Source organism: Macrobrachium nipponense, chromosome 37, assembly GCF_015104395.2.
Source record: "Macrobrachium nipponense isolate FS-2020 chromosome 37, ASM1510439v2, whole genome shotgun sequence".
NCBI lineage: Eukaryota > Metazoa > Arthropoda > Malacostraca > Decapoda > Palaemonidae > Macrobrachium > Macrobrachium nipponense.
Genome location: NC_061097.1, coordinates 40,414,883 through 40,434,978, shown reverse-complemented (window position 1 = coordinate 40,434,978; position 20,096 = coordinate 40,414,883). Strand labels below are relative to the sequence as shown.

The 20,096-nt window shown below is 43.0% G+C and overlaps 1 protein-coding gene across 2 annotated transcripts in view; it reads right to left on the bottom strand.

Moving 5' to 3' along the window:
- Positions 1-20,096, bottom strand: part of LOC135209178 (glutamic acid-rich protein-like) — a 64,338-nt gene that overhangs the window by 31,649 nt on the left and 12,593 nt on the right. The window lies entirely within an intron of this gene.

Below are 20,096 nucleotides of genomic sequence, written 5' to 3'. Positions count from 1 at the left end.
GGTTACGACGCTTTTCAATTATATTCATCAGACATTATTTCCAGGGTTACGACGCTTACAACGCTCATCTGGCAGATGATGTATGACACCAAAAATGCAAAATAATCAATATTTGAAGTTTTTTTTTTATGAAAAAGGCCATAAGAATGCAGTTTACATAGTTTTCTATGCACCCACAGCATTAAAAGTAAGGTTTTCTTAGGATTTTTGATGATGTTCTGGCTTACGACTATTTTCGGCTTACGGTGGGTCTCAAGAACGGAACCCCCGTCGTAACCCGGGGGCTGCCTGTATTTTGAGATATGGGACCCTTTTGTTGGCATAGTAGGACTGTGGGCTGATATATTGCAAGTTACTTGGGACAAGCTTTCCAGGCTACAGAGTTGTGCTCTGGCGTTACTATCTAGCTTTTTTGAGGAAAGGTTCCAATAAATTCTTGAAAGTACTTTTCAATAAGTTGTTCAAATAATTTACTACACTGACCAATACAGATTATTTGCTCCAGTTGGTGGGTCAATAGTGTGAAGTCTCCCTTACCTTAACTATGAAATTAAAATGATATTGTCATGATACAATAAAGTTTTATACATACTTACCTGACAGATATATACGATTAATGGCCCACCCAGCCTCCCCGCAGGAGACAGGTGGAAGAGAAGAATTCTGATTAGAAAACGGGAATGGTTCCTAGTCCTGCCACCCAGGGCAGGGCGGTAGATCACCTGACCTACCGGTAGCGTGTGCCGCGAAATTTGAAATTCTGTCGGGGACGACGGAGTCTATAGCTAAGTATATATCTGTCAGGTAAGTATGTATAAAACTTTATTGTATCATGACAATATCATTTTTATACATTCAACTTCCCTGCCAGATATATACTTAGCTGATTAGCACCCATTGGTGGTGGGTAAGAGACAGCTAACTACTGAAATAGACAGGTAAACAACATATGTTGTAGGTATTAATAAACCTTGGTTCCTACCTCATTAGGCTGAAGACTTTGCGGCTACTGCCTAGGAGTCTGCTTAGCCTCAAGAGCCTCAGCGAGATATTGATCTATGGCTAAGAGTTCTTGTGGGTCTGCCAATGGGGTCTTATCCACTTACTCGGCAGAGCCTAAAGGCCTTTGTCATTGGGTGCTATTCCACTAACATGACAATACACCTTGTTCAAGGAGCACAACACCGATCCCGATCACCTGATCCTAACATCCATGTTAGTTCTAAGATTGTAAGGAGTTATCCCCGAACTCCTTACAAACAACCAAAAACTCGAAACATAATTACACGCTCATTTATAACAAAATATAAAAAAAAAATTTTGTACCCCCCTACTAGCCATACATACTCTTGATCCCCTACCAGCAATGACACTATGCGCCCGTGCGACATCAGTGAGCTTGCTAATAGAAAACCAAGCACATATCTGACAAGAGGGTTTATGTACGATAAAATTAAAATATTTTAAGGATCAGTCTTTGCTCCAAGACCCAGAACTGTATCTGCTGATACAAATGGACCTAGAGAGAAGCACTTCTCATAAGTCACTTTCACATCCTTCAGGTAATGAGACGCAAACACTGAATTGCACCTCCAATAAGTAGTCTCAATGATATTTCTAAGAGACATATTCTTTTGGAACGCCAGGGACGTTGCTACTGCCCTCACCTCATGGGTCTTAACCTTTAGAAGACCGAAGGATTCCTCCGAGCAGTTCTTGTGTGCGTCAGTAATTACGCTTCTCACAAAGAAGGCCAAGGCGTTTTTGGACATGAGTCTTTTGGGGTTCTTCACAGCACACCAAAGACCTTGTTGACAACCTCCCATCTGTTTCTTTCTCTCTAAATAAAATTTAAGAGCTCTCACTGGACAGAGAGACCTCTCTGTCTCTCTGCCTACAAGGTTAGATAGACCTTTTACCTCAAAGCTTCTGGGCCAAGGTTTTGATGGGTTCTCGTTTTTCGCCAGAAACAATGTCTGGAACGAGCAGATAGCAGCATCTCCTTTGAATCCCACTGTGGAGTCCAGAGCGTGCAATTCGCTCGTCCTCTTGGCTGTAGCGAGAGACAACAGGAATAAGCATTTCCTAGTGACGTCGCGGAAGGAAGCCAGATGTAGAGGCTCGAATTTATCTGAGGAAAGGAATTTCAGGACCACGTCCAGATTCCAACTAGGCGTTCTAGGAGCTGCTGATTTTGAAGTTTCAAAGGACCTAATCAAATCATGTAGATCCTTGTTATCTGCAATTTCTAGCCCTCGATTCCTGAATACTGAAGACAGCATGCTTCTGTATCCCTTGATTGTTGACACGGATAGGTGCGATTCCTCTCTCAGAAAGAGGAGGAAATCGGCAATGTTAACTATAGAGGTACTGGAGGAGGACAGCTTCTGACTCTTACACCACCTCCTAAAGACTTCCCACTTCGATTGGTCTACTCTTCTCGTCGAAGATCTGCGGGCTCGAGCGATAGCACCTGCAGCCTTGCGAGAAAAACCCCTCGCTCTGACAAGACTTTCGATAGTCGAAAGGCAGTCAGAGCGAGACCGGGGAGGTTGTGATGAAACCTCTCGAAGTGGGGTTGTCTGAGTAGATCTGCTCTGCTTGGAAGAGATCTGGGGAAGTCCACTATCCACTCCAGTACCTCCGTGAACCATTCTTGGGCTGGCCAAAATGGGGCTATTAGGGTCAACTTCGTGCTCTTTGAAGCTACGAACTTCCTGAGTACTTCCCCCAGGATCTTGAACGGGGGAAAGGCGTAGGCGTCTAAACCCGACCAATCCAGGAGAAACGCGTCTATTGCAAAGGCTCTTGGATCTTCCACTAGAGAGCAAAAGATCTCTACTCTTTTGGAGAGGAACGTCGCAAACAGGTCTATGTGAGGTCTCCCCCACAGGGAACAAAGACTTCGGCACACTTCTGTGTGTAGAGTCCACTCTGTGGGAAGGACCTGATTCCTCCTGCTTAGTCTGTCCGCTCTCACATTCTTTATCCCTTGCACAAATCTTGTGAGGAGAGTTATGCCTCTTTCCTCTGTCCAGGTTAACAGGTCTTTTGTTAACTGATAGAGGGAGAAAGAGTGTGTCCCTCCTTGCTTGCGTATGTAAGCCAGAGCCGTGGTGTTGTCCGAGTTTATCTGTATCACCCCGCCTCTGACTATCTCCTCGAAGAACCTTAAGGCTAGGTGTATGGCCACTAGTTCCTTGCAATTGATGTGCCAGGACACCTGTTCCTTTGTCCAGGTGCCTGACACCTCCCTTGCTCCTAGCGTCGCTCCCCATCCCGACTCCGAAGCGTCGGAAAATAACACTTGGTCTGGGTTCTGCAGGGCAAGCGACACGCCTTCGTTCTTCTGAAGAGGAAGGATCCACCACTTCAAGTGATCTTTTATCTCTTGTGGAAGCAGGAAGGTGTCTGAGAGTTGTCCCGTCTTCCAACTCCACACCCCTTTCAGGAAAAACTGAAGAGGGCGACGGTGAAGCCTCCCCAGACAGAAGAACTTTTCTAGCGAGGACAGAGTCCCTAAAAGGCTCAGATAATCCCTCGCTGAACTGCTCTCTCTCTCTAAGACGTTCGAGATTCTCGACAAACCTCGAGTGATTCTCTCTCGCGAAGGAAATACCCGAAAACCCCGAGAATCCATCTGAATCCCCAGATAGACCAAGTTCTGGCTGGGGATCAGCTGCGACTTCTCGAGGTTCACGAGTAATCCCAGCGATTCTATCATCTTTCTTGTTATTAATAAGTCCTCCAAGCACTGAATCTCCGACTTGGCCCTGATCAGCCAGTCGTCTAAGTAGAGGGAGATGTTTATTCCCTCTAGGTGAAGCCATCTCGCTACATTCGCCATCAGGTTGGTGAAGACCTGTGGAGCTGTAGACAGGCCGAAACACAGAGCCCTGAATTGAAAAATCTTGTCTCCTATCATAAATCGAAGATATTTCTTTGACAAATGGTGAATGGGAACGTGGAAATATGCATCTTGCAAGTCCAGAGAGACCATCCAATCTCCTGGACGAAGAGCAGACATTACTGAGGCGGACGTTTCAATACGGAACTACTTTTTCTGAACAAAGCGGTTCAGAGCGCTTACGTCCAGTACTGGTCTCCACCCCCCCGATGCCTTTGGTACTAGAAAAAGGCGATTGTAAAATCCCGGGGAGTGTGGATCCTGCACAAGTTCGATGGCCTCCTTTTCCCACATTTGTTCTACCATTTGAAGGAGAGTCTTTCTCATTACAGGGTCTCTGTACCTCGCTGACAGTTCCCGAGGCGTAGATGTTAGGGGAGGACTGTCCTCGAAGGGGATTACGTATCCTTTCTTTAGGACTGAAACTGACCAAGGGTCGGCTCCCCTTTTTGCCCAGACTCCTGCAAAGTTCAGGAGTCTGGCGCCCACTGGTGCTTGAAGGATCATCAAGTCATTTTGTCTTCTTGAAAGGTCTGAAGGAAGACCTTCCTCTCTTATCAGAGCTCTTCTTTCTGGCAGGGGGACGAGCCGCTGCACCTCCACGAAAGGGCTGCTGAGGAGGACGAGAGTCCTTTTTATTCATAGACACTACAGGACGACTCTTCTTGGATGTTTGTACAAGTAGGTCTTGTGTCGCCTTCTCAGTTAGCGAGCGAGATATATCCTTCACTAACTGAGAAGGAAACAGATGATCTGACAGAGGGGCGAACAATAACGCTGTCCTCTGGCTCAGAGAAACCGCTTTTGATAACAAGGATCCATAGACTGATCTCTTCTTCAGAAGACCAGCACCAAATAGGGAAGCAACTTCTCCCGAACCGTCTTGTACTGCCTTGTCCATGCAAGACAGGACGCTATGGAGAATCTCTGGGTTCTTAGGAAACTCCGGGTCTTTAGATTTATTAGCCAGAACTCCGAGTGACCAATCCAGAAAATTGAACACCAAAGTGACGAAAAGTCCCTTTAGAAAGTGGTTCAACTCCGAAATGCTCCACGTAGATCTGACCGATCCTAAAGAGTGACGTCTGGAGGCATCCACTAAATTGGCAAAGTCTGCATCTGCCGAAGCAGGAAGAGAAAGACCCATAGTCTCTCCTGTCCCGTACCAAATACCTCTCTTTCCATGGAGTTTGGAAGGAGTCATGCAGAATACTGTCTTTCCCAACTCTTTCTTAGTGCCCATCCAAGAATCTAAAGATTGGAGGGCCTTCTTCATGGAAATCGCAGGTTTCATTTTCAGAAAGGCCGAGGATTTCACAGTAGCCGAGCTCGAAAAGAGAGAATGAGGAGAAGGAGGAGCCGCCGGACTAAGAGAGTCTCCAAACTCTTGTAGTAACAAGGAGGCTAAGATCTTATAGTTTGAGAGTCCTTCATTTGCAGGAAGCTCGTCATCAGACAAATCGTCCAAACCTCGATCAGACGAAGGAGAAAGCTCTTGTTTGGAGGAAGAGTCTTTCCAAGACCTCCTACGATCTGAAGGAGAGGAGCTTCTGTTTGGAGAAGAGTCATAAATTCCAGAAATAAGTCTATTCGTATCTTGCCTCATGGAAGAACTCCGACTCCTGCCTACTGGCTCTTGACTCTTGACTCCTGCCTCCTGCCTCCTGCTCCTGGCGGCAGGTACCTCCACACGTCTGGAGGACCTTTTGATAGGAAGGGAAGTGTCTTTCCTGCTAGGAGGCTCCTTTGAAAGCACTCCTACTAAAGACGAAATCTGCTCCTGCATAGAAACCAGAAACCTCTTAGTAATCTCCTCTTTATCCTCTTCGGGAGGAGGAGGAGGAGGGGAGGAGTCCATGGCCTCCACCTCCTGACTCCTTCTAACTCTGGGTGACAGAATGGCTCTTCTTGCCTTCTTAACTCCCGAAGGAGACTCCTCCACAGTGTGCTGAGGTAATGCAAGATATGAGAAAAGACACAAGAATTTTTTGCTCAACATGTCTACCATGGATAGACAATGTTATTAAATCAAGATTGAATGTACAAATAGTTGAGGATGAAGAAGAAGAAGAAGAGGAAGAAGAAGAAGAAGAAGAAGAAGAAGAGGAAAACGTAAGAGAAGTAAACAAAACTGAAATGACAGAAAAAGATAAGGAAAACAAAGAACAAGATAAAAGTATGGATGCAGAGATACTCATTGATACTACATATGAGGCTATAAAGCAGCATACCTACGAAGAAATAAATTACGATATGACAGCACAAAAGAAAATGCCGAAGAGGCTCTACCCAGATCTACACAATGACGGGAAAGAGGAAAAAATATACAAAAAAGACAAAGTCTGCAACCTTTTGAAAAGAGGGAATTGCAGATATGGAGAAAAATGTTACTACAAACATCCTAAGGTATGTCACAACTATGAAATATATGGTAAATGTGCATACTTAGATGGATATGAGGATGATTGCAGAGATCTACATCCAAAAATATGCAAAAACCTAAAAGAAGGAAAAGGATGTAAGTTCGACAAAAAATGTAAAAATATGCACCCTGTAGCCATGAAAAATAATCAAATAAATAACCAATCAAGCAATAAAATCCAAAATAAGAAAGAAACAAATAGAGAGAGGAATGAAGAATATCAGGTAAAAGAAAAAAGCAAGCCATCAACGAGATATGCAGAGGTGCCAGCAAAAAATTTCAATGCATCAGCTCCAAGATTCTACTCAAGAGATAATAACTGTTTTTATTATGCAAGGGGATATTGCAGATATGGAGAAAATTGCAGATTCAGACACAAAATGAATAATTATGATGAAGGAAGAACAAATATTATGGAAAAGTTGGATTTTTTAATGTCAGAATTTCTGGAAATGAAAAAAAGAACAACATACCAGAACAGGAAAGAGACATGGGAAAATCCTTATTATTACCAATATTAAATGAAGGAGAAAACACGCAAACCATCATAGTGATGAATGCGCAGGGTTTAGTTACGAGTAACTCAAAAAGAAAAATAGAGTACTTAGAAGAATAACCCAAATTGAAAAGAAAATAGATATAATGAATATAAGTGAAACCTGTATTCCCAAGAGACTGGGAATGATGATCAAATAAAAGGGTTTCAAACTTATAGATCAGATAGAAAAAATAGGAATCAAGGGGGAACCGCAATATATGGGAAAGACAAAAAACAAGGAAAAATATATGAGAAATATAGTAACTCAGAATGTGAACTAATAGCGGTAGAATTTGAATCTGAAAAATTAATGAACATAGTAATATATAGACCTCCTAATACTAAAGAGTTTGACTTAATAATAGAAAAATTGGATGATATATGTAGAAATCACAAGGACTGGACTATTCTCCTATCTGGAGACTTCAACTTTCCTTTCGTAGACTGGAAAGAACGAATAGGAGATTGTGGATGTACTTATACATATAAAAAAGAGAGTAATAGTAGTGCAGAAGATAAGAGGCAATTCGAAAAGCTATTAGATATGCTACTAGAATACAACATTCAACAAATAAATCACCTGCCAACAAGAAAGGAAAATACTTTAGACCTAGTATTTGTGAACGAGATGAATTATGTTAAAGAAATAATAGTTTATAATGCGAGTATTTCAGACCATAATGTCATAGAATTAACAGTCCATTCCAAAGCAAGTGAAAACAGAAATAAGCAAGAAATGAAAAAGTGGGAAGGATATGGAAAATACAACTTCTACAGTAAAAATATAAAATGGTCAGAAATAAATGAAGAATTAAACAAAGATTGGGATAATATTTTCGTAAGTGATGACATAAAGGTAAATACGGAGATATTATATAAAATATTAGAGAAAATAGTGGATAAATATATACCGAAGAAGAAAAGTAAACATCAGTCATGCATACCAAGAGACAGAAGGATCTTGTTCCAGAAAATCAGAAAGTGGAAAAAAGGTCTAGCAAAAAAAAAAATGCATGGAAAGTTATAGAACTAAAAAGTAAGATAGAAAATGCAGAACAAAGATTATACAATCAAAAGAAAATGAAAAACGGGACTTGGAAGAAAAAACCCTATTAAATATCAAGCAAAATCCCAAACTATTATACTCATATGTGAAGAAGATGAATAAAAGAAGAATAGAAATAGGCCCTCTAAGAATTGAAGGGAGATTAACGAATGAAAAAAAGGAAATTTGCAACATACTGGCAGAACGATATAGAGAATTCACCCCTAGAATAGATAATGAAGATAATGATATAGAAGTAAGGGAATGAAAAGTAGTGAATATTTAGCTGACATAGATATTAATGAAGCTGATATTGTGCAGGCTATTAATGAAATTAAAAATGGAGCTGCTGCAGGCCTGATGGAATTCCTGCTATTTTGTTAAAGAAAGTAGTTCATTCTATCGCAAAGCCACTTGCAATATTATTAAGACAAAGTGTAGATACAGGCAAGATTTATGATGAGCACAAATTAGCATATATTACCCCTACTTTCAAAAGTGGATCAAGACTAGAGGCAAGTAATTATAGGCCTGTGAGTCTAACATCACATATTATGAAAGTGTATGAAAGGGTAATGAAGAAAAATATTATGAAACATTTAATAAAAAATAATTTGTTTAATAAAGGACAACATGGTTTCGTATCCGGAAAAAGTACACAAACCCAACTGTTAGTCCACCGTGAGAACATATTCAAAAATATGAAAAGCGGAAATGAAACAGATGTGGTTTATTTAGACTTTGCAAAAGCTTTTGATAAAGTAGACCATAATATATTAGCGAAGAAAATTAGAAAACACAATATCGTGGATAAAGTAGGAAGATGGTTAAAAGAATTTTTACACAACAGAAAACAGATAGTTATTGCAAACGACGAGAAATCGGATGAAGCCAAGGTAATATCCGGTGTGCCGCAAGGTACGGTGTTAGCTGCAATACTGTTTGTTATTATGATTGAAGACATAGACAATAATGTTAAGGATTCGGTAGTGAGTAGTTTCGCAGATGACACAAGAATAAGTAGAGAAATTACTTGTGATGAAGATAGGAACGCTCTACAAAGAGACCTTAACAAAGTATATGATTGGGCAGAGGTAAATAGGATGGTATTTAACTCTGATAAATTTGAATCAATAAATTATGGAGACAGAGAAAGAAAGCTATATGCATATAAGGGACCTAATAATGAGACAATCACAAATAAGGAAGCAGTTAAAGACCTTGGTGTGATGATGAATAGGAACATGTTATGCAATGATCAAATAGCAACTCTGTTGGCAAAATGTAAAGCAAAAATGGGAATGTTGTTACGGCACTTCAAAACATGAAAAGCTGAACACATGATTATGCTTTATAAAACATATGTTCGTAGTCCACTTGAATATTGCAATATGATAAGGTACCCACACTATCAAAAGGATATTGCACAAATAGAGAGTGTACAAAGGTCCTTTACAGCTAGAATAGAAGAAGTTAAAGACCTTGACTACTGGGAAAGACTACAATTCTTAAAATTATATAGTCTAGAAAGGAGAAGAGAACGCTACATGATAATTCAGGCATGGAAACAGATAGAAGGAATAGCAGAAAATATCATGGAACTAAAAATATCAGAAAGAGCAAGCAGAGGTAGATTAATAGTGCCCAAAACTATACCAGGAAAAATAAGGAAAGCACACAGGACATTAATCCACTACGCACCAGCATCGATAATGCAGCGTCTATTCAATGCGTTGCCAGCTCATCTGAGGAATATATCAGGAGTGAGCGTAGATGTGTTTAAGAATAAGCTCGACAAATATCTAAACTGCATCCCAGACCATCCAAGATTGGAAGATGCAAAATATACCGGAAGATGTACTAGCAACTCTCTGGTAGACATTAGAGGTGCCTCACACTGAGGGACCTGGGGCAACCCGAACAAGATGTAAGGTCTGTAAGGTAAGGTAAGGTCTCAGGGAAGTTTTCCGGGCTCGAGTCAATAGTCGGAGCCTTCCAGCTCCTCTTCGGTGGTCGCGAGCGATCTGAATCCCTCCAATCACGTCTCGGAGACGAAGATCCCGACGAAGAAAAACAATCACACAGGACGCTTTTACAATAGCAATCCCTGGCAGTCTGGGGTGTCACAGAAACTGCCGAAGGGACACCTGATCGGTGGGGATTCTCCACAACCTCCTTTCGGTTTTCGACATTCCTTCTCCTCTGGGCATGTGAGCTTGGAAGAGGTCTAGACCTAGGAGCGTTGCGGAGCCGACCAGATGCCCCCTCCACTACACTGGGGACACTCACATCACTGTCCACTGAAAAATCACTAGCCTTACCTTGCAGGGCAGCCATTTTGTTTTCCATTAACTTGAAGGCCGCTTTTAGATCCGCAAGTTCTTTCGCTGAATCTACAGGTTCTGCAATAGGAGAAGGGGCTGCAATGGAAGGAGAAGTAGCAATACTTACCCTTGGGGAAGATCCCAAGCTAGGAATTAGTTCATTAGATCTCGAACTACTTAAACTTCTAGAAGAAGCCTTCCTCACTCTTTCTCTTTCTAACTTTTTCAAATAATTAGTTAGATTCTTCCACTCATTCTTGCTCAAATTCTCACATTCCTTGCAAGTATTAGTGAAAGAACATTCATACTCCCTGCAACCCTTGCATACAGTGTGAGGGTCTACCGAAGCTTTCGGCAACCTCACCTTACAGCCTACATTCACACACATTCACACAACGTCTCACAACCATTCCAGCGTCAGACATTTTAAAGAAAAATCCAAAATCAAGTCCACAAAACAGTCCACAAAAGCGTATGCCAATCCAACAATCCAGATACGTCACCAAAAGTCGGTCAAGAAGATCAATTGCCGGTGAAAACAGAAAAACCAATCGAGAGGAACCAACAACAATGTTGACGGTCCGGACGACAGAAGAATTCTGATTAGAAAACTGGAATGGTTCCTAGTCCTGCCACCCAGGGCAGGGCGGTAGATCACCTGACCTACCGGTAGCGTGTGCCGCGAAATTTGAAATTCTGTCGGGGACGACGGAGTCTATAGCTAAGTATATATCTGGCAGGGAAGTTGAATGTATAAAAATGAATTTTACTGTAACACAGGCAGTCCCCAGTTATCGGCAGGGGTTCCGTCGAGCAAAAACCGCCATTAACCGAAAATGGGTGATTTAGGTATACTATTATAGTGCCATAACTCTATTATTGCATAAGGCACCTTATGGCGCTGATAACCAGAACTTGGCCTGTTTGTTTCTTTGCTTGTATTGTGTTTTTACATCGCATGGAACCATTGGTTACTCAGCAACAGGACCAACGGCTTTACGTGACTTCCGAACAATGTCAAGAGTGAACTTCTATCACCAGAAATTACACATCTCTCACCTCTCGATGGAATGCCCAAGAATCAAATTCACGACCAACGAGGTGGCAGGCCAAGACCATACCGACTACGCCACTGAGGTGCTGAACTCGTGATTTTATGGTGCTAGACAAGAACCATAAGACCGGATCAACGACCGGAGACTGCCTGTTTTCTTTCAATTTCCAGCATTCAATTCAATCAGACGACCCCTTCATAACCTTAATTGGAAAATTTCTAACAATGAAGTTTTTATGTTAAAACAAAGTTTAATGTATACTTACCTGGCAGGTATATATATAGCTATATTCTCTGTTCCACCTAGCAGAAATTTTCAAAACTCGCGGCAAACGCTAGTAACCTATTAGTAGTTCAGGCAACTACCACCCCGTTACCGTGGCGCTAGCGCTAGGAACCGTTCCCAATTGGGCCAGATTTTCTCTGAACCCTGTCTCCTGAGGGGAGGAGGGTGGGAATTAAATTATATATACCTGCCAGGTAAGTATACATTAAAATGTTATTGTTATAATACAATTAAGTTTGTTCATACTTACCTGGCAGATATATATATAGCTGTATTCTCCGAAGTCCGACAGAATTTCAAATTCGCGGCACACGCAGTGGGCGGCCAGGTGGTAGTACCCATTCCCGCCGCTGGGAGGCGGATATCAGGAACTATTCCCATTTTCTATTCATATTTTATCAGTGCCACTGTCTCCTGAGGGGAGGTGGGTGGGCACTTTAATTATAGTATATATCTGCCAGGTAAGTATGAACAAACTTAATTGTATTATAACAATAACATTTTGTTCATGAAACTTACCTGACAGATATATATATAGCTGAATCCCACCTTCGGATGGTGGGAAGAGACAGAATAGGATTTTTGGGAAACTAAATTAAGTCGATGATATGCATCTTGGTTCCTCACCTGTTAGCATAGCCGACTTCGTGATTACTGTCACCAAAGTCTGCTTCTGCGTTACTAGAGTTGCCAGCGAGGTAGAGACCTGTAATGCTGGTGCGCTCTAGATGATCTGTCAACGGGGGCGTGACCACAATGTGACTAGACCATATGACCATACTTCTGAGGGCAACGAAGCTAAAAACCACCACCTGACCTAACCTATCAAAGTTAGTTCCATAACTTCTATGCTAAAGAAAAGGAACGCGCCTCAAGCGACCAACCCTTCAAAGTTAAAAGCACACCTATCCCTTTTCTATAGGATAGGATTCGTGTTGCTTGCTGCCCCTAATAATATATCTACGGATATGTATGGTCCTAGCGACTTACAGATCTCAAATGTCGTCTTCACATCCCGTCGGGAGTGTGAAGCGAACACAGAGTTGCTTCGCTAAAGCGTGGCACTCAGGATGTTACTGAGTGTCATGCCCTGTTGGAAATGCTTCCGAGGCCGCGCCCTCACCTCTTGAGCATTCATATTAAGAAAAAATCTCAAATCTTTATGCAAACATAACGAATGAGACTTCTTAAAAGAACTCCTTGACTATAATGCCAGGGTGTTCTTGGACATGAACTAGTCTGGTCTTTTACGGAACACTGCAGATTGTCCGTTGACCTCGACTTTCTATAGTTTTATCAAGATAAAACTTGAGAGACCCGACAGGGCACAGGACTCTCTAATGCCCTTGCCCAATAATTTGTGCCATACCCTTGGTCTCCAAGCCTTCGGGTCAAGGGTTAGACAGGTTTTCGTTCTTATCAAGAACGGAAGGCTTAGAGGACAGACCGCATTATGTCCTTTAAAGCTAAAACCTCTGATGATGGCTAAAAGCTCACTAACCCTCTTTGCCGTGGCTAGAGCGGTTAGAATGTTAAGCCCTTTTCTGGTACGTGTATTAAGTTCGCAGAAAGGATAGGTTCGAAATGCTTTTGGCATCAGAAACTCAGACTACGTCTAAGTTCCATGCCGGAACCTGCGATCCAGAGAATTTCAAGATCTCCCCAGACCTCAAAGATCGTGAAGCTTTGTTGTTTGACAGAACCGAATCTCTGAGCCTAGAGGCCGTCAACAACATATTTGCATATTCTACAATAGTTAGGACTTCTATCTTATCTCTACTTCATACGGAAAGATAGAACCATAAAGAAATTCACAGAGGTCGAGTTGGAGGAACAGTCATTTCCCTTCACTATCTCCAGAAACGGCCCGCACCGATTGAACACTGAAAATGGAGCAGCACTGCTTTGCCTTGGCCAAGAGACTGCCATAGTCTTGAAGATCTTAGCGCTTCTCGATAGTCTGAACGCCTTCAGACTCCGAGAGGAGAGATATTAGATACTTCACTAAGTGACGATGTTAGATTACACCGATTCTCTCGGGAAGGGTCTTTGGACAATTCTCTGAATTACCTGACCTCTGTGAATCCAACCTCTTAGAGGCCAACATGTGGTGACTAAAGCTAATCCTCTAGGATCATGAATAAGGGAACAACTTAAGAGGAAGCTCCTTCGTCTTCAATATTACGAAAAACTTAACGAAAGGACGCCCTCAGTCTCTCCTCACTTTCGACATACTTCTAAGTGAGGATTACTCAGACGTCAGTAGTTGTTGCCTTCGATCGAGAAGACCCGCACGGACGTGCACTAGTTTAACGAACCTCTTGAGGATCGTTACGTTTCCGTGCCCAAGCCCATAACTAATTCTCTCTTCTTGAGCTATGAGAGAGCTGAGAAATTATCCGAGATGATTTGGGCCACTCGATCCAAACTCATCCTTCGAGGAACTGGAGAGCCGACCAATTTGGCTTCCAATCTTTCAGACAATGTGCCAGAACATCTGTTCCTCTGTTCGGATGTCTGGCACCCTCTCGCTATCACCCGAGGTGATCCTCAAGGCGTTGAGAGAAAATTAGAATTATTACAAGATCTTTGATGTTATTCAAATTTCTTCGTGAGGAAAAATTGTAGAGGTCTGAATTGCTGTTTATTCAGGGAACAAAACAAGCTTCTCCAGCGAGGAAATGGTCCCCAGCAAACTCATCCATTCCCTCACTCAGCCTGCTTCCTTCCCTAAATAAGGCTGCGCTTTGCATAAGCAGGAGAGCATTATTATAGTGCTATGCCGCGGTAGATTCGTACAGAATTCTGTTACCGTGCGGTAAACCCGCACCGAACAAGTATAAGAGATATCTTGTTGAAATTTCTAAGTAAACGGAAGGCATGTTCATTCATGATTACTAGAAATTTCCTCAACCCGAGGCTAAAATCCATGATTGTAGGGCAGAGACACGCAACCAACCGCGCATGACACCGAGCTAGCCGGTACTGCGTAGATCACAGTAACAGCAGCCTTGTTCATCGTCTCGCACTATCTGCCTGAGTTGCCAGCTACTCCTTTTACGAAGGGATAGGTATGAAATTATCGAGCAAAAGGAAACTCTCAAGCAGGCATATTTAAACGAAACAAATTCGCTAAATACAGAATCTGAGTTGGTGTTCTCGTAACAATACCTGAATAGTTATTCTTACTCCGAAAACTCTTGGAAGGTTGAAGGGAGTGTCAAATAAATACATTAGAACAACAGTTCTTTCGGCTTCTATCCACAGAGGTAAATACGATATGCGTATATGACTTGACCCATGCGTTAGCAAAATGACGCAAAGATAAACTACGTAAGTATTGGTAGTACTTTGAAACATCGAATTCTCTACTACATCTTTCCTCGACGAGGAAGAGAGAAAGAAAGGAAAAAGACTGTCCACGTTCTAATGAATGAGACTTTTTAAAAGAACTCCTTGACTCTTTTCCAAGACTCTTTGCCAAGAAAAGGGAGTAATATTCGAATAGAGATCATCAAGAGAGAACCGAGGATCGAAAGGACCGTTCAATGTTCTTATGATATTGGACATAAGACTTCCTGGATCTAGTCTACAAGTCTTTTTCCTACTCCCCGGATGAGCCTCTGAAAATGAATGAGAGCTCTTCCGAAATTTGTTAACGAGTTTATCCGCTTAAACGATAAAAACGTTAAAATCTATGTCAATGAGAACTACCCCATTTATGAGGGGTCCCCCACTTAAATGACAAAACGTTTAGTATCTTGACAATGGGGAAAACGTCCTTACTTGACAAAAACTATTAGCACTTTGCTAATAGGGGAAAACCCTTTAACATGACCGAAAGTCACCAGGAATCCGAGTATATAATCTTCCCGAATTAATCAGAGAAATCGATGAAGAGGAAAAGAGGGATCGAAGAAAAAAATTTGGGTATGTTCTCTCCGCTAACTCCGAATCCTTTTTAAAAATTTCTGTAAAGGAATGTCCTGTGGGAGAGTCCTGAAAAAAACCCCTCCTCTTGACGAGCGTTTATAAAGCGTCAAGCGTCCTAAGAAACGTCCTGAACAGCAAATAAAACGCCGCCCCCAAATTCTACAAGTCTTTTCTCTCGCAAAGCGTCCTGCCGAGCTTCCACCGAAGCGTCCTGGCGAATGTGCACAAAAGCGTCCTCAAAAGCGTCCTGGAAAGCGTCCTCAAAAAACATCCTGCGTAGCTAAGAGCGTGTCTGAGCAGAGAACACCAAGTCTTCTGAACGACGTTTCAGAGAGGAACTCGTTGAGCGCCCTGATGCATGCAAGTCCCGCGAAGAGGCGTCCTGGCGAGCGACCTTGCCAACATCTCAATGTTATGACGAACCGCGTTTTGCGTATGACGTTGAATATTTTCAAGGGACGTCCTCATGCGAGTCTCCATGGAGAGCCGCACGCTGCTCCTGAAGTGTGTGAACACTAAAGGAAGACGTATGGCTTTTCGTCTTCAAGACGGGCCTTAAAGACCTTCATACCTTTTTACAAAGACAGTGGCCGCCTGTGCGACAACTTGCGTCTTAGTAATGCAAAAGAACATCTCCAGAAACGCACTCAGCAAAGTGGACGCCGAGCGTCCGAAAGACACCCTCGCAAGGTGCTTGCCGAGCGTCCTGGAGAATGTCTCTACTTATAGGACGTCGAGCACCTCCAAAAGCTAGCTCACGTCTAAATTGCCCTTCTTGTGCCGAACCAGAGACATAAGTTGTTTGACTGTGCAAAGCAGCTTGCCGGACATCAAACTTATCAGCTTGCTTTTTCGAAGTAAAGCGAACGTTACATAACGTATACGGAGCGCCATGAGGAGAGGAGACGTAAACTGAGTTGCTCCTCCAAAAGGTGGAATCAAGAATGTCCTTGATTACCAAATTCTTTTGGAATGCTAGCGAGGTTGAAACAGCTCTAACTTCATGAGCGTTCACTCGCAGGAGGCTCAAATCACTCTTCTGGCAAGATGAATGAGCCTCCTTAATATGTCCCTTAGGAAAAGAGCCAGTGCATTCTTCGAAAAGGGTAAATGTGGTCTCTTTACTCTTCATCCTCTCGTGACGAGAGAGAGGACGTGAAGCGTCCTCTTCTCTAAAGCTTCTTTAGGGGGCGCGAGTCCTTCCGAGAGCCCCAACCCCTGTGTGGGGAGGATGCCTCGGAGGACGAGAAACAATCCTTCAAGATTCGTGCACGTGCTCGATCTTCGGCAGCCTGGGAAGCGACAACAGGACCTGCCGAAAGGAAGCCAGATCAGCATGAAAAACCCGTAACCCTCCTTCGGCTTTTGACATGCCCTCTCCCTCCCTGGGTTTGGGCTGGGAGTCCGACAGAGGTCTAGGCCTAGAGGCGTTATGGGGCCGATCTGACGTTCCCTCCTAACGAGAGAGAGGACATGAAGCGTCCTCTTCTCTAAAGCTTCTTAGAGGGCGCTAGTCCTTCCGAGAGCTCCAACCCTTGCGCGGGGAGGACGCCTCGGAGGACGAGAAGCAATCCTTCAAGATTCGTGCACGTGCACGATCTTTAGCAGCCTGGGAAGCGTCAACAGGTTCTGCCGAAGGGACGCCAGATCGGTGGGGAGCCCCCGTAACCCTCTTGCGGCTTTCGACATGCCCTCTCCCTGAGTCCTGGGAGTCCGACAGAGGTCCAGGCCTAGAGGCATTATGGGGTCGATCTGACGCCCCCTCCACAACACAAGGGGCACTACACTTCACAACACTGATTGGAGAGCGAGCACTTTAGTCTAAGATTACTTGATGTAATCCTCTAGCAGACACTTCTTCTAGGCCCGAAAGCCATACCACAGGGTTAGGCAAAATAAAATCTACAGGAGGTTAGAAGGTTCATTATTTCTAACTTCTGTTTACTGTGGAGGAAAACTCCTGATTCTAACACGCTCTAAAATGCGTACATGAATCCTACTTCTTCCGTAATCAGTCACACATTACACTAATTACATTGAACTTATGCAAAGAAAACATGTAAACGCCATATATACTAAGCGAGTGTCTACCGAAAGTTCCGGTAGCTTCACCTTACCCCAAGCAGACAACAAAGTCTGAAACTAGGCTAACTAGCTTCAGACATCAAATGCAATGAAAAATTTACGATAGCGTATGCCTAGCCACAAATCCAAGTCAATAATCGAAAGAATAATTAGGATACTTAAGCGGCTAATGAAGTTTCAAAATCCTAGGCGGAGGTCTGTAAACAGTTGTTTACCGACCGGCGACAGAAAAAAATATGAATAGAAAAATGGGAATAGTTCCTGATATCCGCCTCCCAGCGGCGGGAATGGGTACTACCACCTGGCCGCCCACTGCGTGTGCCGCGAATTTTGAAATTCTGTCGGACTTCGGAGAATACAGCTATATATATATCTGTCAGGTAAGTTTCATGAACAAACTTTGTTTTAACATAAAAACTTCATTTTAATGTATGACACTTACCTGGCAGGTATATATATAGCTGATTGACACATTTGGAGGTGGGTCAAAGACAGCAACATTATTAGAGTATAAAAATATTATTAAAATATTATTAAAACTCTAGGTTCCTTACCTGCTAAGGTAGCTGACTTCATAGGTCCTGCCTCTAAGCCTGCTTAAACCTTAGGAGCTCTCAACAAGGAAGTGTCCTGTATGTTGAAGAAGCTAAGACTGGAACTGACAACTGGACGTGACCAATGTGTTGACAGAACCGTACAGCCCTCTTATGCCACGGCATTCAAGCTAGTAATAGGTCATTTACCTGAACTACACACACACCATCACAAGATAATACTAACAAGACTGATAAAAGTACCGAACACTTTTCTCAGACGACCAAAAACACAAACACCATCACCTAATAAAAACAACTAGCTTAAAAGAAGGTTATGGGGTAGAAACTCCTTTGCCCAATACTGTACCAGAGGACATGTATGGACCTAGCGTCTGACAATTATCAAAGGTTGTCCGAATATCCCTAAGATAATGAGACGCAAATATTGAATTAGTTCTCCAATATGTGGATTCAATAATTTCCTTGAGGGCTAAATTCTTTTTAAAAGCTAATGAAGTCGCAACTGCCCTGACTTCATGAGCCTTCACTTTCAAAATACCAAAGCTCTGCTCTTGACACAACATATGAGCTTCTCTAATCAACTCTCTCATGAAGAAGGCTAGAGCATTCTTCGTCATGGGTCTACTGGGGTCTTTAACTGAACACCACAGAGCATCAGAATTCCCTCTGATATCTCTTGTTCTTTCCATATAAAAACGCAATGCTCTCACTGGGCAGAGAACTCTTTCTTGCTCTTGACCCACTAACTCAGACAGACCCAAAACTTCAAAGGATCTTGGCCAAGGATTAGCTGGATTCTCATTCTTGGCCAAGAAACCTTCTTGGAATGAACAACACTGCGTTGCCATGTCTCCATCCCACCTTCTTCGATATGGCCTGAAGCTCACTAGCTCTTTTAGCGGTTGCCAAAGCTACTAAAAGATAGTTTTCTTAGCAACATCTCTCAGAGAGGATTTCTCTAAAGGCTCGAATTTGCTAGAGGTTAAATACTTCAAGACCACATCGAGGTTCCAAGCAGGGTGGGGGCCTGCATTGGGGTTGTTTCTTGGTACCAAATTACCTAATCAGATCTCTAAGGTCTAAGTTATTCGAGATGTCTAGATCTCTGTGTCTAAACACTGAGGTTAGCAATACTTTTTATAACCTTTGATTGTCGAAACTGACAAACCCAATTCCTTCCTCAAGTATAGAAGGAATCTGCGATTTGGGTCACAGAGGTACTGGATGAAGACACTTTCCTGTTCTTACACCACTTCCGGAAATTCTCCCACTTCGACTGATATACTGTGATTGTGGAGGTTCTTCTGGCTCTAGCCACTGCACTGGCCACCTCTCTAGAATATCCCCTCGTTCTGACAAGACTTTCGATAGTCTGAACGCAGTCAGACCCAGAGCGAGGGTATTCTTGTGAAACCTGTCGAAGTGGGGTTGTCTGAGTAAATCTACTCTTAGAGGAAGAATCCTTGGCGTATCTATTGTCCATTCCAGTACTCTGTGAACCAACTTTGGGCGGCCAAAACGGGGCTATTGTTAAGGTCATCCCCCTCGTTCCTTGGCTCACCCTGAACTTCTTCATAACTTTCCCCAGTACCCTTGAACCGGAGGAAAAGCGGACACAATCTAAGTTTGTCCCAATCCATCAGGAATGCGTCGACCGCCACTGCTTCCTGATCTGGAACCGGAGAGCAATAGGTTGGTAACCTTTTTGTTCTGGCTGTCGCAAACAGATCTACTACCGGACGGCCCCACAACTTCCACAGGCTCTGGCAAACCTCCATGTGCAACGTCCACTCCGTCGAGAGAAGTTGTTCTCTTCTGCTCAACAGGTCCGCACTCACATTTTTCTCTCCTTGTATAAACCTGGTGAGCAGCACGACGCTTTCCTCTTCCGCCAAAGCAGAACTTCCTTTGCCAGCTTGTAAAGGGGAAAAGAATGAGTCCCTCC